Here is a 15,927-nt window from a genome sequence, read left to right as displayed (position 1 = left end):
AGCATAGTCCTTTTCCTTCATATTGAACACTCCCTTTTGAACATTCTGCAAATATCTGTTCTGGATATTGTCTGTCTTTCAGTCTTCAACCACTGGCATGTAAGGTCTATAAAGGCAAAGGTTTTTTTCCTAGTCAATCGTGTATTCCAAGTGCTGAAACTAGTGCCTGGCACACGTAGGTGTTCAAAAAAATATATGTGAGATAGTTAAAGTGGAGATGTTGAATAGGCAGTTGAATATCACAAGACTCAAGTTTTGAAGGAGAGGTCCAGGCCAAAAATACAAACTTGGAAGTCATATAGGCTGACATTTTAAGTCATGAAGTTGGAAGAGATCTCCTAGGGAATGAGTTAAAATGGAGAAGAGAGGTTGTTGGAAAAATTGTTAGGCATGTCAATATCAAGAAATCAGCAAGATGAGGAAGATCCAGGGAGAAAGGCTGAGAAAAGTGGGTACTGAAGTAGGAACACTAGTTGAGCATGGTCTCCTATGATCTAAGCAGACAACATGTTTCATTAAGGAAAAGACCAACAAATCTGCAGTATCTGTATTTTTGCAAAAGAAAATGCAACGTCTCTTCAGTTTTACTGCTCTTACAAGTACTATACTACAAGATAAGCTCCATATTTCTGAGTAGTAAAAACAATTTTTATTGTCACTCCAATCTCATCAGAAAGTGTTACAGAGATTCTAATTTTTATAAAATTAACCACATGTAATACACATGTGTAAACTGCAGTGTGGCCCAGGAAATGAATAGCAAACATCTTTAGTGTCTTAAGATGCACCGATTCTACGTTAGAGATCGTTGCTCTACAAAATAAGACTCAGAGGGACCTCAGAATGAGATCATCCCAAGAAGAATTCATCATCTGCTTTCTGCATTCTCTTCCTTATCTATTTTCTACATTGGCACATCCTACTGTAGAAGCCTGGCTGGCCCACCCGATTCTTCTTCCCTTCTCCAGCCAAGGGGCGAGCTGTGTTTACTTCACATCCTGCCACCTTCACCCCTGTGCTCATTTCTGCCTCGTGCCCCCTCTTTCCCTACTGTGAGCATCTTCTTCCAGGCCCTTAATACTGTGCTTTCAGTTTTCTCTTCATAACCAACTGTTGGAAAAGCAATCTTTCAAGGCTCACCTACGTTCACTAACTCCCCCCTTCCTTCCCCACCTATTGCACTTTGACTTACATTCTCCTCCTCATATCTCTACATCTGTTCTAGCTGAGATTACTGATAATGGCCTGACTATCCAACTCAATGGACACTTTTCAGCTCTCACTTTGCCTGCCTGGGGATTTGACACTGTTGGAAACAATCTTCTACTTGACACACTTTCTTCTCCTGACTCCACATTATTTTTATTTTCCACTTTTCCACCTGATTCCGTGTAGCTCCCTGTGTGGCTTCCCTTTTCTCTCTTGGGCCTTAAATTTCAGTATCCCTTGGGGTTTGATCTATGGTCCTTAGCATTTCTCAGTCCTTAATCCACATGAACCCCTTGTTCCAATCTAATTAAATCTAAAAACAGCCATTTGTTCCCCAGTGCTCACCTGTTTCCCCTCCCTGCTTTTTGATGGTGCTTTATCACCTGTCCAGGTTCTTTTTCCACTGTCACTGCCGCCTGCTCACTCACAAATCTATAGGACTGGTGCCTCAGGACTCAACTGAAATGGCACTTTCTCTTCCTCCCCAGAGCACAACTGTACTTTTCATAAGGCACTTACCACAGCTCATCAAGGATTCGAATTATTTATGTAACCTTTTATCCCCCTGCAGGCTGGCCCCGTGTCGAATACATCCTTTCCTACATTGGCCTTGGATTGCTGAAACTCAATAAATGGACTGAATACAGAATAAATAAATAGGAATGTCCAAATGTTAGAATGACACAGTAGAGTCAGAGAAAAAGGTCATTTGGTTAGCAACTTCCAGAATTGCCTACCACACTCCAAATTAAGGACTGAACAGACTCAGTCCTGTTGGATTCCTGTCCTGTTGAAAATACTGTGGTTGCAGGAGCATCTCAGTGAGTGATGGCTATGGTAATGATTCACTGAGAAGTAGATATCTTTTTTTTACAGTCCTGAATAAATGGACACTAAAATACAGAAACACATTTACAAATATGCAAATTAGAGTGGTTATCTTTTCTTCAGTTACTTTCAATGAACCACTTATATGTACATCAATACTGTTATTTCACAAGTTTTTATAATGTTTTAGACATTTATTATGTATGACTTCACAGTTCTTTGGGAACCTTGGCAGAGTTCACTCTGAAATACAATTAGCATTAATGATTATTAATAACGTTTTAATGGAGCATTATATTAACATGTGAGGAGATTAGGGCTTATTACGCTTGTTACTAATATTCTTCATATGATAATTTCTTTAACAGTTCTAAAATTTATTATGCTATTATATTGACCCCTTTCCTTGAGCATTGCGTGCGCTTACAACTACCAAAACCACTACATTTAATTACCTAGGAATAAAAATCGCAACAGAAGGTATCCTTTATTGAGCATCGTGCCAGTCTAGGTGCGCTGGTAAGCCCATGTGATCATCTTCTTTGATCCTCACAGAACCCTGGGAGAGAGATAACATTGTTTTCCCTATTTTACACTGAAACTGAAGCTTCAAAAAGTGAAGTGACCTTTTCAAGGTCATAATTTAGAAATAATGGTTCTAGGTTTCCAAAATAAAAATGTCTGATTCCAGAGACAGTCTTTTAACCATGTCTATTTAGCTTCCAAATCTCTTTGCTTTCAGTAAGACCGGTATTTGAGTGGGTGATACCACTTCTGTTTGGTTTGTCCATGTTCATAGTTAACATTGGTAGGATCATGTTATACTTTGCTCTAGAAAAAAAAAAAATGTTCCCAAATAGGGAGTTTATTAAACATTCTGTAGAAAGCAATATTTTACTGCATTTGTGTTTCCATAAGCTTTTATTTGAGAAGCGCTAGCTTAAAAGGAAATAAGCCTGAAAGTGAGCCTGGGTTCATTTTAAGCGCTCACAAAATACATTTTAAACAATCCCTTCTCTACTCTTGACTGCAGTCAAGTTGTCTGACCTGTTTTGGATCATCAGAGTGAAGTTTGCCCACCTCCAGCCTTCCAAAATTTCAAATTTTAATGATTCCATAAGGACATTGAAGTTAGATTGATGAGCTGACACTAAGTTTTCTTGAAGTTCTAAATAAGGAATATTTGAAAGCTAAGAGACCAGAGCAATTGAGACATAGAAATTCTTACAGTCTTCTTATGGATTTCAGGCTTCGATTTCCTCTTACCAGCCTTCGTCCTACTTTTCCTATCTGTAGATCACTGTCCTTGACAACCAAGGTAGAAAAATCATCAGACCTTATCAGATCTGTTCTCTGCTTGTCAGCTGTCAGCATTGTGCAATCGGACCTGAGCCACAGGCAAACCTGGACCTTCCCTGCTCTTATGTGGGATATCAGTAAGTGAAACTTTTTTATATATTTTTCCTTAACAATTTCCAGTCACTTTAGCTCATGTAGGGCCTAAGATTTCCTGATGGTATTCTCTAGAAGTGTCTGGTACTTTTGGTTATGTGTTCTTCTTTAATATACCCTTTTACAGTGAAATCCATTGGAAAGCTCCCTTTGGGGATATATGTAACTTCTGAAGTGATGGTTCTAGACCATTTTGAAGGATCAAACTTTTAGGAATCTAAAGCCCTGGACATCCCTTCCCCAAATAAGGCCCCTAGACATTCAAATTTCATATAATTTCGCGGAACTGATAAACCAATGACTTTCATCCATGGACACTTGTGGACAAAATCCTGATTGAAGCCACCATTATTGACTTTCTCATTTTCATTTTCATTAGGATTATCATAATTGTATCAAGGCAATTAAAATTTTAACATAAATAATTGAATTTTAATAATATTCATAGTAGGGTCTCACATCACAGATTTATCCCTACCTTTACTTGAGATATTTTGAAGACTGCCTTCATAAGATTTGATTACCACCTGCATTTTCTACCACAGCTGTTTTGTATCACTGGTTCCTTTAAGGCAGTGTATAATAGAAAAAGTCAAGGCTTTGAAAAATAATGTTAATCAAGGTATTTAATATCTCTAAGCAACAGTATTCCCATCTGCTAAGTGTGATTAGGATCTACTTCATGGCTTGTTTGTGTGTTTGTTTTTTAACGGGTGAGAATTAAATGGGAATGTCAGCTCCCCAACCCAAGAAATGTCATTGGTTTCGTTAATTGCTGTTCCTTAGCACTTGTCCCGAACTGTGCCTGGCACATAGTAGGTGAGTCATGAATATTTATTAAATGAATCAATAAGGCACACAAAATTCTTAGCAGATGGTATGTCCTTAGTAATGACTTTTTAACCACAATGATTACGATAATGTTTCAGAAATGAAATAATCATCAGACAAGTCAAGAAGTCGTTGGAACATTCCTTTTAGCTTGTATGCCACTTGTAGCAGGTGCTCAGCTCTTTGTAAGTTCCCATTCCTATTTTATGTTTGTCCTTGCTTCCTCAGAGATGCCCTCCTAGCGAGCCTGGTTAAGATTCCCTGCTCCTGTCCTAAACCAGGAACCGTCTGCTGTATTTCAGTCTCAGGTTCTTCACAGTCTATTACTTATTTACGGATTTAACCCACTCATCATCTCTTTCTCTTGCTAGCGAGTCCACTTTATGAGAGTCAGAACTTCATCTTGTTCACTTGTCATGACCATAGGTCCTCTGAGGTGCCGGCCACATCGTTAGCACTCAACCAACATTTGTTAAAAGAACACGAGAGTGATACCTAACTCCTTTTTGTCCTAGGACTGGTTAAGGTTTTTCTACAGCGGCCAGCATGTGTAGGTCCTAGTCTCACAGAACATGGAACTCTACTTCCTCTCCAGAGGGCGCAGCTTCGGTCATCTGACTCTTCTGGGAACAGTCCTCAGAGCTGTTATTCAGATCCCATTCTTCTCTCTCTGTTTGGGATGCTTTATATATTTCTTGTGATCCTCCTAGCAGACACTAGTGGTTGCTGGTCCAGCAGCCATTTTCCCTTTACCCTTCCTTCAGAACCCACGTTCTGTTGAGGTAGCCACACTTATTTGCACAACCATTGCTTCTGGGGAGGTCAGGCCAGCCCCAACCCCAGGGAATAAGTCCGGGTTAATCTGATCCAATCATATGGTCTTGTTCCCTTTTCTGGTGATCGATTTAAGTATGGACATGTGACTCGGTGTTGGCCAGTGAGATGTGAGGGGCATTTCTTAAAGTTTCCCTGAACTGGTAACAACACAGACATAACCTCCATATTATATGCTTTGGAGCACTCTAGAGAGTGCTAGGATATAAGACTATAAGAGAGCAAGAGTGAGAGAAAGAGACACAACGAGCAGAGACAAGAGGCTGAGAGAATAAATGAATACAAGAATGAGAGACAGAAGCTACAAGTGAGATCGTGAGGGAGAGAAAATGAGCCCAAGAATAAGAGATAAAGAGTGTACCTAAAGACCAGTTAACTGAAACGCCCTAACTCTATACTGTTTTCTAAAAGGATGAGCAAATAAAAAAAATGACTCTTCTATTGACCTGGCGGCCAGAAGCTTCCCGTAGAAGCAGAAAATTCAAAGTGGATTTTTCTATCTGCTGCTTACCGTTAGATGACTATGTAATAATTTTTTATTCTGTTTCCTAGACTATGTTGGAGAGCCTAAATATGTCTTCTAATTATTTATGGATAGAATTGAACAAACAAGTTACATCTTAAGTATCCAGAATCCTGGAGTTTCTGTAGAAATATTTTTTTTTTCACGATTCTCAGCATCATTTGCATGACATCATTATCCACTCCCTGCGAAGAATGCCAAGGAACAGCCACAGGTGCCTGGCACACTCTGCCTATGGCCAGGAGACCCATATCATTAGGATAATGGCCGTGAGTCATCCTGCTTGGCTATGTGTTTGAAATCAAAACAAGAGGCAAAACCAACATAAGTGCAGTTAATTTAAGGCACTTTCTCTCTATTTATTAAGGCTAATTGCAAGTCTGGCTTACAATTAACAATTGCCCAAAGGATTAAAATGCCATGTCACTTGACATAACAGAACGTCCACGGCACTGCCCCCTGGATTTAATATTTCCAGGAACGGATCTCATTGCCTATGGTGTTATGCCCGGAGAGGGTCCTGCTGTAAAATAAGTATCCACGATATCTTGGCAATGCCAAAACAGTTTCTGAGTTTTATGACAGCGTATGCTGGTGTCTGGTATGAAAGCAATACAGCTGGAGGCTAATGAATGGATGCAGGTAGGATGTTCCATCCTGTAAGAAGGAGGTTGCCTGTTCCCTCACCGGCTGCTGGCTGCAGCTCTCATACTGCTAGCGTGTTGTTGCCAGTGTTGCCACCTCATTAGAAAATTAGCTTTTAATTAACTTTGGAAGCTGTTGCATGGGTTTCGATAGGAGGCATCCATTTGTACACATCTTGTTGCAGAATTAAACCGCCCCTCCGTGTTTCTAATGGGCCTCTCCTGCCTTGCGGAAAAGCGGCAGTCTAGCGGCTTGCAGGCAGCGGCTCCGTGGGTAGCGGTGGCCACACGGCCCCAGCCTGCTCCCAATTACCAAGAGGTGTCCTTTCGTGCCCTCGTGGGCAGCCCCTTACTCCAAGGCCACTTGAGACATTAAGTGGCAACGGAGAAGACCACAATCCCAGATGCTCCCCTTTCATGCTTCTGACCCCCAACCTGGCTTTAATGGCACGTAGTCTGGCAAGAATGTGCCTTACCTCATTTTTATATTTAAACATCTCTGCCTGAGCACAGTGGTGATAAACCTGCAGACAAGATAAATAGCTAGATTATCACTCTTCTCTCCAGGGGAAAGTCATGCTGTCAATTAGGCTAATGGGGGTTCCGGGTTCAGCTTTGGCAGGCCCTAACGCTAGGGAAGGCTTTTTGCCCTGCATAGCTGCAAAGCCCAAAGATGGATTTGAAAAGTGGCTACGACCCTAGGGTGGCCAATCAGCAAAGAGGGAAGTCAAGAACCTGATGATTAATCATCGGCCACAACAATGGGAGGGCAAGGAAGATGAGGCCCAGGAGACCAGATCTTTTGAGCTTTATTATAATTATACATTGCCTTTTTCAATTCTATTTGGTGGCTTAAAAGAAGACATGGGTGCTTTCTGTTTAAGAAGTGAGGCTCCATCCTTTATGAAAAGTAAGTGTTCTTTTGTCACACTTTTTCAAAGCACTTACGCGGCGTCTCATTTGATCTCATTACCAGTCTCTGAGGGACTTAGGGCAGGTGGCATTTTTCTCATTTTGCAGCTGATGGAACTGAGAAACAGCAGAGTTGAGTAATTTCCCTGTGGTCACACAGCCAGCTCGTGATGGCACCGGAATGAGCACCCAAATAATCTAACGATCCTAAATCTGTACTTGCAGTTCTCCACTGCATCATCCCTCACCCCCAGCCACAGAAATTAAATTATGACCTACTACAAACTATATTGTAATTTTATCTGTTAACATTATTTGTTACACTAGAGGAGACAAACCTAAAAAGTAACTCCTTCTGGTAAATATAATCTGCTCAACAATGAAATCATTTATTTAATGCAAAATTGGAAAGCGTAGTGTTAGCCCTGAGCCGCCGATTTGGGCAAGAGAGGGATCACAGTTTTTAGATACCAACAGAAAATGACAGCCTGTGCAACACTGGGATTTTCCATATCCCAGGCTCTTTGCAGGGTGGAGGTTGGATCAATAGCACGGTGACCACGCAGTCTCCTGATGCACCTGGGCAGATACCACTCTTCAGGTGTTGTCTAGGCAGTCCATTGGTTCTAGAATTTGTCCCGCACAAAGATGGCTCAGTTAGATAGTAAGTTTTCTGACATCCAAACTTTAAGTCAAAGCTTTATCTTTTAGTACATTTTCTCACTGAGCAACCAACCCTACCACAGCTTAACAGTTGGATGTTTTCAAGAGATGCTTTCTTGGTCGTATACTTCCGGTGCTCCCCGAGAGCAGATGACGGTGGTAATGAAGATGCCGACCATTTACTGGGCACTTGCTCCAGTGCAGGTGACGTGCATTGTACTCTGCCTGAATTATTATCCTCTTTAATCGTCCCAAACCCTTGGAGGCGTTTATCGCTATCACCCATATTTCACGTGGGAGGAAACTGAGGCTCGTGGTGATTGAGTTACCCTGCTTAAGATCTGACAGCAAGTATATGGCGAAGCTGGGGTTTGAGTTCAAGTCTCCCTGGCTTCAAAGCTCAGACTATTCACAGCTGTGAAGTTTCAGAGTAGGCAAAGTCTCAGTGCGCGTCTGTTCACCAGGGGGCTTGACTCCCACAGATGCGGGAAACTGGCCTGGTGTCAGTCCTCTGAGGCCGCATTTACTAGCTTCAGCTAAATGATTGCTTCTCCTGCTTTAGCAGAAACAAGAGTCACGGGAGATGCTTTATTGAAATGCATATTCTCAGGCCCTATCTCAAAGACCGATTTAGTGGGATGTAGGAAGTTCCCTTTTTAATAAGCTCCCTAGGTGATTCTGGTATTCGTGGTTTCTCAACTGCACTTAGAAAAACAATGATCTTTATATTTCTAAGTATTAGAAAATATGGGTCTGAGTAAAAGTACCAAGTAGGCTGCACGAGGCATGGGTAGATCTTCTGTTTCTTTTTTTAAATTGTTTAATGTTTATTTATTTTTGAGGGAGAGAGACAGAGACAGAGCACGAATAGGGGAGGGGCAGAGAGAGAGGGAGACACAGAATCTGAAGCTGACAGGCTTCGAGCTGTCAGCACAGAGCCCAACGCGGGGCTCGAACCCACGAACCGCGAGATCATGGCTTAAGTCGAAGACAGACAGTTAACTGAGTAAGCCACTGAGGTGCCCTATAGATCTTCTATTTCACTGAAAATCCCTGAAACAAAGAACAACAATAATGATGGATATTAGACACCTGCTTTGCAACACATACTTTCACATATTTTATTGCATTTAACCTTTGCAGCAATCTCGTTGGGGTCTGTGTGGGTCTGTGTGTGTGTCTGTGTGTGTGTGTGTGTGTGTGTGTGTGTCTGTGTATACACACCTTACTAATAAAAAAAAACTGAAACAGGCAAAAGTAAAATATCTGTTGCTAAGTTATACATCTTGGTGGTGGTATAGAGATTCACACTTGGTTAACACAATCCAAATACTTTCTATTTATTTATATGGATTGAAATACATCAAAATTTTAGTAATTATATCTGCTACAATTATGTTCTAACAGTTTTTGTTTTCTTTGTACCTCTTTATTTTTCAAATTACCTTCAGCGGATGAGTGTTATTTTTATGATCAGAAAATGGTAGCGCATAAAAATATTCTTATTTCTCCATAGTTGGCTTTCCCAGCAGTAAATTCTGAAATAAGGATTTGAGCGCCACGGATTTATTTGGGAGGTAACCACAGGAAGCACAGGTAGGGAGTGGAGAGCTGAGACAAGAAGTGGGAGGATGCCCACACAGGCTGTTCATGAACAGATTACCATTGTGGGCAACTGGGACTTGGCCACAGAGCACTCGACCCTCAGGTGGTTTGAGAAAGTGGGGGAGGCAAGCCTCCAACTGCTATCCTTCATCATCCCCAATAATTTAATTGAAAGTGACCAAAAAATCATATTAACGTGGGCAAAAAGAACCATCTCTTTCCTCACAAAACAGAGGGATGATTAGGGATGGAGTTAAGTCTTCAAGGAAAATTGGAACCTTGAACTCACATCCTATCATCTTTCTCTTTTTTCTTTTTCTCTCTTGTCCTTCTCCCCTTCCCTCCTTCTCTCTCTCTCATCATCTTTCCCTTATCTGCTTTTCCCACCATCTTAGTTTTTACAGACCATTTCCATTCACATATATAAAACAATTTGACCATCAGCCGATCCATTCTCCATATTTCACAGATTTACACGGGAAGGGCTTATATTTCTTTTTCTGCTTTATTTCACAACGTTCTGCAGACAGATTCTGATTGCTCCGACCTCACAATCCACTCGGAAATTAAACTGTTGGGGGAGAGGAGGGAAGAATAACGTGATTGGCAACTTGTACTCAAGCGTGTAGTTACAGTTGAGAGAGAAGCAGTCCCCCAGAAGAGAGTGCTTGTTTTGTAAGAAGGAGCGTTAGGTTTCCTAATTCCAGGGATGTTAGTCTATCAAGAGGAAGAGAAGGAAGAAGCAAATACAGCTGATGCTAAATTCATTTAACTGGGGCAGACGGGATAGTTTTGATTCCCAGGGCCTGAGGCCTGAGAGCTTGTGCCTGGTCACCAGGACACTGGAATCCCTGTGGACGATGATGAAGGAAGCTTAGATGATTGAACAGAAGTGTGATCCTTATGCTGTGGCATGTATACGTGGGCCTAGGAGGCTGACCTGATGCCAAGCCCCTTAGGTAGCAAACTGACACAATCTTATAGTCTATTTGATATCCACCTGGATTGGTCTGAACTTAGGAGACCTAAGACTGAGAAAAGAAAATGTAATTTTTTATGTGTAATTTTTGGGGCTCAACCTTCATTGATTCATTTCTTCAGGAAATTCTTATTAGGTGCTTTATACGTGTTAAGCTATGTGTAGGGCAGTGAGCACACTGCAGTGAATGGGGCAGATGCTTCTACTACCCACGGATGCCTAGAAGACAGCTCCTCCCATGTCTTTCTCCAACTTCTGCTCCTACAGTGCGATGCTAAGTACGTAGGAGATTGCTGTAGCATCCCTCCTTTCCTACACAGATATCCTTTTCAACAGCAGACTGACTTCTAACAGTGTCATATCTGTTGAATCTTTATAGAAGCATGACCAACAACTGGATTTCAGTCTGTGGCATAAGGGTGAGAGACACATTTTCAAACTAATCCCTGAGAAGCCACTTTATTTTTTTAAAAACTTTTTTTCATGTTTATTTATTTTTGAGAGAGAGAGAGACAGAGCGTGAGTGGGGGAGGTGCAGAGAGAGGGAGGCACAGAATCTGAAGTGCGATCCAGGCTCTGAGCTGTCGGCACAGAGCCCGACACGGGGCTCGATCTCACAAACTGTGAAACCGTGACCTGAGCCAAAGTCAGACACTTAACCGACTGAGACACCCAGGTGCCCCAACAAAACACATATTTAATTGGATAACTGAGAATGGCTTTTATTTGCTTATGAATTACATTAATCACAATACCTTCTGTGGCTATGCCTGTCTTCCACAAGTTTTCTTCTTTTTATCCATATCCTTTTAAAGGTCATCTGCATCATTTTCCTGATTAAGAAAAAAAAAATTTCTCTTCATGGGTCTTGTTGCATAAAGAGTGACAGAAGTTTGTTCTTTCTTTCTACCTCATGTCCACAATCCAATGGCTTTTAAAGGTTTTGGTTGCATAGCTCATGAGGTTAGGATTCTACTATGAAATTTAACCAGGAAAAATCTTGTATAAAACACACGATTAAGTCATTTTCTGTAAGGTTGATTTTAATTAAAATAGCAACATTAATTATTGAACGATTTACTATAAGATGTACTGAGAAAATGTTAGCTCTTTTACTATAATTTTAAAAACATAAACATACACTTTGATGTTTAATTTAAACACAGTATATGTGGTCATGTTGAGTTTCTGTTCTGAAAGTAGACAATTTTTGATGTGCCTTTCTTCATGATTCTAATCTTTCAGACAAGGCTTTGTGAAGAAAAAAGCATAGAACTCTGGTTAAAATATGTTTATTTCATTAGGCTATATTTAAAATGTGAATAAAGTAAAATAAAAGGGCCATATTCTATAGTAACAAATCAAATAATGCCTGAAATTTGAGGTTTACAGAATCCTAGAAATCCATTTTCTAGGATTCAGAAAAACACTTTCTGAACTAATCTCTTAAAAATATTTTAGGGTCTCAATTACTACTTTACTACTTTACGGAGGTTTAGAATATCTTTCCTACTCCCATAAGAATTTTGGAAAAGTTAAGTGAGAAAAAGAACATGAAATTGCTTTGCAAATACTGCTATCATGATATGTGAGACTGTTTTATATTTCTAAGCACTGCAGACTTTTTATTATGAAAACTATGGGTCAGTGGCTCCACGTGTCCCCCCACTGGTACCTGGCATATGGTCAGTCTCACACCAATGCACCATCATAGCAGTGGTCAGTAGAATAAGTATGTGTGTGTGTGTGTGTGTGTGTGTGTTTATAAGCAGTAGATATATATAGATGTTAGGTACTGAGCTACCTTCACACACATACTCATATATATATATATGCGCTTACATAAGAAGACGTATTTTATGTTTATTATTTTATGAGGCAATAGCATCTATAAATATCTCGAGCATAGGGATTCTGCCTTATTCATCTTGTTACAACCACAGGTCTTACTTAACCAGAGAACACTTTAACACATATTTGTAACATCAATAAACATACCATTGCAAATAGAAATATTAAGGAACATTAATATTTCTGTCTGAAAAGGCAGAGATAATTAAATGCTCTGAAACATGGAAACATGTATACCTGGAATCATGAAATAAAAGTGCGCAAAAAGTATGTAGGGGATTTCTTCAAAACTTGAGATAATAGGGCCAGAGACTATTAAGAGGAAATCCCAGTTAATACAGGAAAAGGCAGAGAAAGAGAAAAAATAAGCATCAAAAAAACATGGTAAATATTAAAGGAAAATAGTCACAATAAATGGCAATAAATTATATTTAAAATTGTAAATGGACTTTGCCTTTTAAAAGGCAGATCCTTATGTTGGGTAAGGAACTAAATCTCATTTAAATGCTAGTTATGAAAGACACACTTAATGCATAAGGATCTTGAAAGTTTGGAAGAAAAATGAGAAAAAATATATAGTAGATATTTTCTAAACAACATATTGTTGCCAGAGGAAATACAAGATGACCAGTTAAAAATGTTAATTTCAGAGAGACAAGGAATATCTTTTATTATAATAAGTATGTTCCAAATATTGCATGAGGCAAACATACTGAAAAGAGTTCATCGTTTATCGGGAAATCAAATTTGACTGTGTATCCTATAATTATTTACTAAACCTGGCAAACCTCAATGAAAACAATGTTGGCCTAGTTATATATTAATATTAGATAAAGTAGACATTGGTTCAGCCAGAATTTCTTTAATAAGGCACAGATTGCATAAGTCCTAAAGTAAGTGATAGACACACCGTACTGCATTAAAATTTTAAAACTTCTGATCAAATAAGACACTATAAACAGTGAAAATACAGTACACAGACTGAGAGAAGATATTTTCGATTCATATAACTGACAAAAAATTAAAATGGAGAATTTATCAATTATGTCTACAAATTAGTAAAGAAGGAAGGAAAGAAGAGATAGAGATAGAAAACAAAGAAAAAAAAATAACTTTTAGAAAAATTATCAAAGTATGTGAACAGAAAATTCAAAGTTTAAACTCAAATGTTTAATATTGTAAGATGGTGAACTTCACTAATAATCAGGAAAATCGCGAGTAAGCTAATCAAGAGCTGACATTATTGCCCATATGACTACCCACAATTTAAAATTTTGATAATACAAGTGTTGAAGAAGTTGAACTATAAAAAAACAAAAATTTTTGCATATATATGTTAATAGAACCAATTTGGAAATCAGTTTGACAATATCCAATTAGCTTACACCAAGTAGTGATACCTTTGAACCTGATGATCTCTTCTGACACATACATCTAGAGCTGTACTGTCAAATACAGTTGTCATTAACCACATATGGCTATTTAATTTGATTAATTTAACTTAAATAACATTGAAAATTCTGTTCTTATATGAGCCACATTTCAAATGCTAATTGCCAGCCACACACGTGACTAGTGGCTATCGTATTTGGCAGAGCAGATGTAGAACATTTCATCATTACAGAAACTTCTGTTGGATGGTGATGCAAGGCTGTCTTCATCAATAATTCGTACAAAGAAATATTTCTCCTCATTCTGGCTTCCTGGCCCCCACTCTGCTACAACCTAGTAGAACTGTCTCCACCTTAACTAGCATCCATTGCTTTAAGATAATTCATCTCAAAGGCATTTCCTATCTAATTTAGCTTAAGCACATTAAAAACATTAGAAAATAACTTACTCTTGCCTGAGTATATAAATAAATGAATATAAATATTGAATTTTAGGAAAGAAGCTGAAAGTGGCCCATCTGCCTAACCCAAGTTTACTAAACTAGAAACACGTGAGCCTGCAAATATATTTTGTTTGGCCAGTAGTTTGTTTTTGTTTTTGTTTTTGTTTTTAATTGAGCTAGGGTCCAACATTTAAAAATAAAAAGATTTCCCTAAAACAAAAAAGTTGTCTGGCTTCTTTTAAAAAATAGAAAAATCTAGAAAACTGAACTACATCTTCTGCTGGAAAACCGTGGCTAGTGCTGAGTAGTGGGAACTTCCTTTCCATTGGGGACAGTCTTCCCAGGAGACTCCAGTTCTTTACCACTTCCCTCATTTCTGTGATCCTTCTGGTCCCTGTGGGCTTTTGAGTTTGTGACTCCTCCTCCCAAAGTAAAAAAAAACAATTTTCTTTCTAGCCTACCCAGCACTCCAGGGCTCCCACATCATATGGTTGACCACATTAACTTGCATCAGAATAAGTCTTTGACTATCTCTTGAACTTCAAAAGTCTAAAACATCAATTGATTGAGTTGTGTTGTGATATTCTAGTATGAGCATATGATTCTCTGCATATGTGAATTTCTGAGGTTTTATTTTTATAGACATGTTTATATTTATGCATCTGACAACTGTTATTTTGAGGAAATAAAGTAAAGGTGAAAGTCCAGCCGTCCTCGGCTGTCAGAAGCTAATATTGTGTTCACAGATGCACCAGAAAAGGCTAACACTTTATTATTTTGTTTACACCTGAATTGGGGAAGGAGAGGGGGAAGCACAGTTTAAATAAACATAATGTTTTCAAGGAACATAAATGTTAAAACCAAGTGGCTAATTGCTTTTAGAGAAGAATACCTGACCATTCTTCATATCTGACCTGAATTCCTTCTCTTAATTAATTAGGCAATGAAGGCATTAACATAACGATTCAGGCAGAGGTTAAATGGCCATACTTTAGGGATATTATAAAAAGAATTGCTACCTTGTTGGGTTTGGACATGATTTACTTTAATAATTTGGTCTCTTGTCGTCTTGGGGGTAAAACAAAGTCAACAAGTTTAAATGGTTTGAGTGATTGGGGACAGGGTAGATTTTAATGGTAAGTCTCCAACTAGTAGGAGACACTTAAGACTTCCTCTAGAAAAAAAGTAAAAGGATAAAAAAGCAGGAGTTGGGGAGAGAAATATCTTCTCATTGTGGTTAAATTGTGTTGCCAACCAAAGATGAAGGAGAGGGGCACCTGGGTGGCTCAGTTGGTTAAGCATCTGACCGGTTCAGGTAATGATCTCACGGTTCGTGGGTTCAAGCCCTGTGTCAGACTCTGTGCTGACAGCTCAGAGTGTGGAGCCTGCTTCAGATTCTGTCTCCCTCTCTCTCTGCCCCTCCTCAGTTGCACTGTGTCTCTCAAAAATGAGTAAACGTTTAAAAAAATGTTTTTAAAAGATGGAGAAATTAGAACTCCTTAGGAAATGATCTCTTTAGACCAATGTGTTTCAAACTTCAGTTCATAATCCATTTGTAGGTCTTGAAATAATATCAAAAATATTTTTAAACATTTTTTAATCTTTCTGTGTGTTCTTTTTTTTCCCGTTTTTAATTTTTATTCTATTAAAAGAAAATATTGACAGTGGTTGTTCTATTCTCTTTCTTGGTCTTCTCTTTTCACTACGCACATGATAAAGAGATGAGGCAAAGGAAGAAGAAAGAGTGTTACAGATAATCCAT

The 15,927-nt window shown here is 39.0% G+C and overlaps 1 protein-coding gene across 1 annotated transcript in view; it reads left to right on the top strand.

Annotated features, from left to right (window-relative positions):
- TRIQK (triple QxxK/R motif containing) overlaps nt 1-15,927 on the top strand; it is a 139,433-nt gene that overhangs the window by 97,648 nt on the left and 25,858 nt on the right. Inside the window, exon 6 of the transcript XR_014136561.1 lies at nt 3,334-3,473. The gene's annotated coding sequence lies outside the window, so the exon portion shown is untranslated. The remainder of the gene's footprint in view (nt 1-3,333; nt 3,474-15,927) is intronic.

This window comes from Panthera onca, chromosome F2 (assembly GCF_046562875.1).
Source record: "Panthera onca isolate mPanOnc1 chromosome F2, mPanOnc1 haplotype 2, whole genome shotgun sequence".
NCBI classification, from domain to species: domain Eukaryota; kingdom Metazoa; phylum Chordata; class Mammalia; order Carnivora; family Felidae; genus Panthera; species Panthera onca.
The sequence above is the reverse complement of the archived record's forward strand: the minus strand, read 5'-3'. Positions and strand labels throughout refer to the sequence as shown.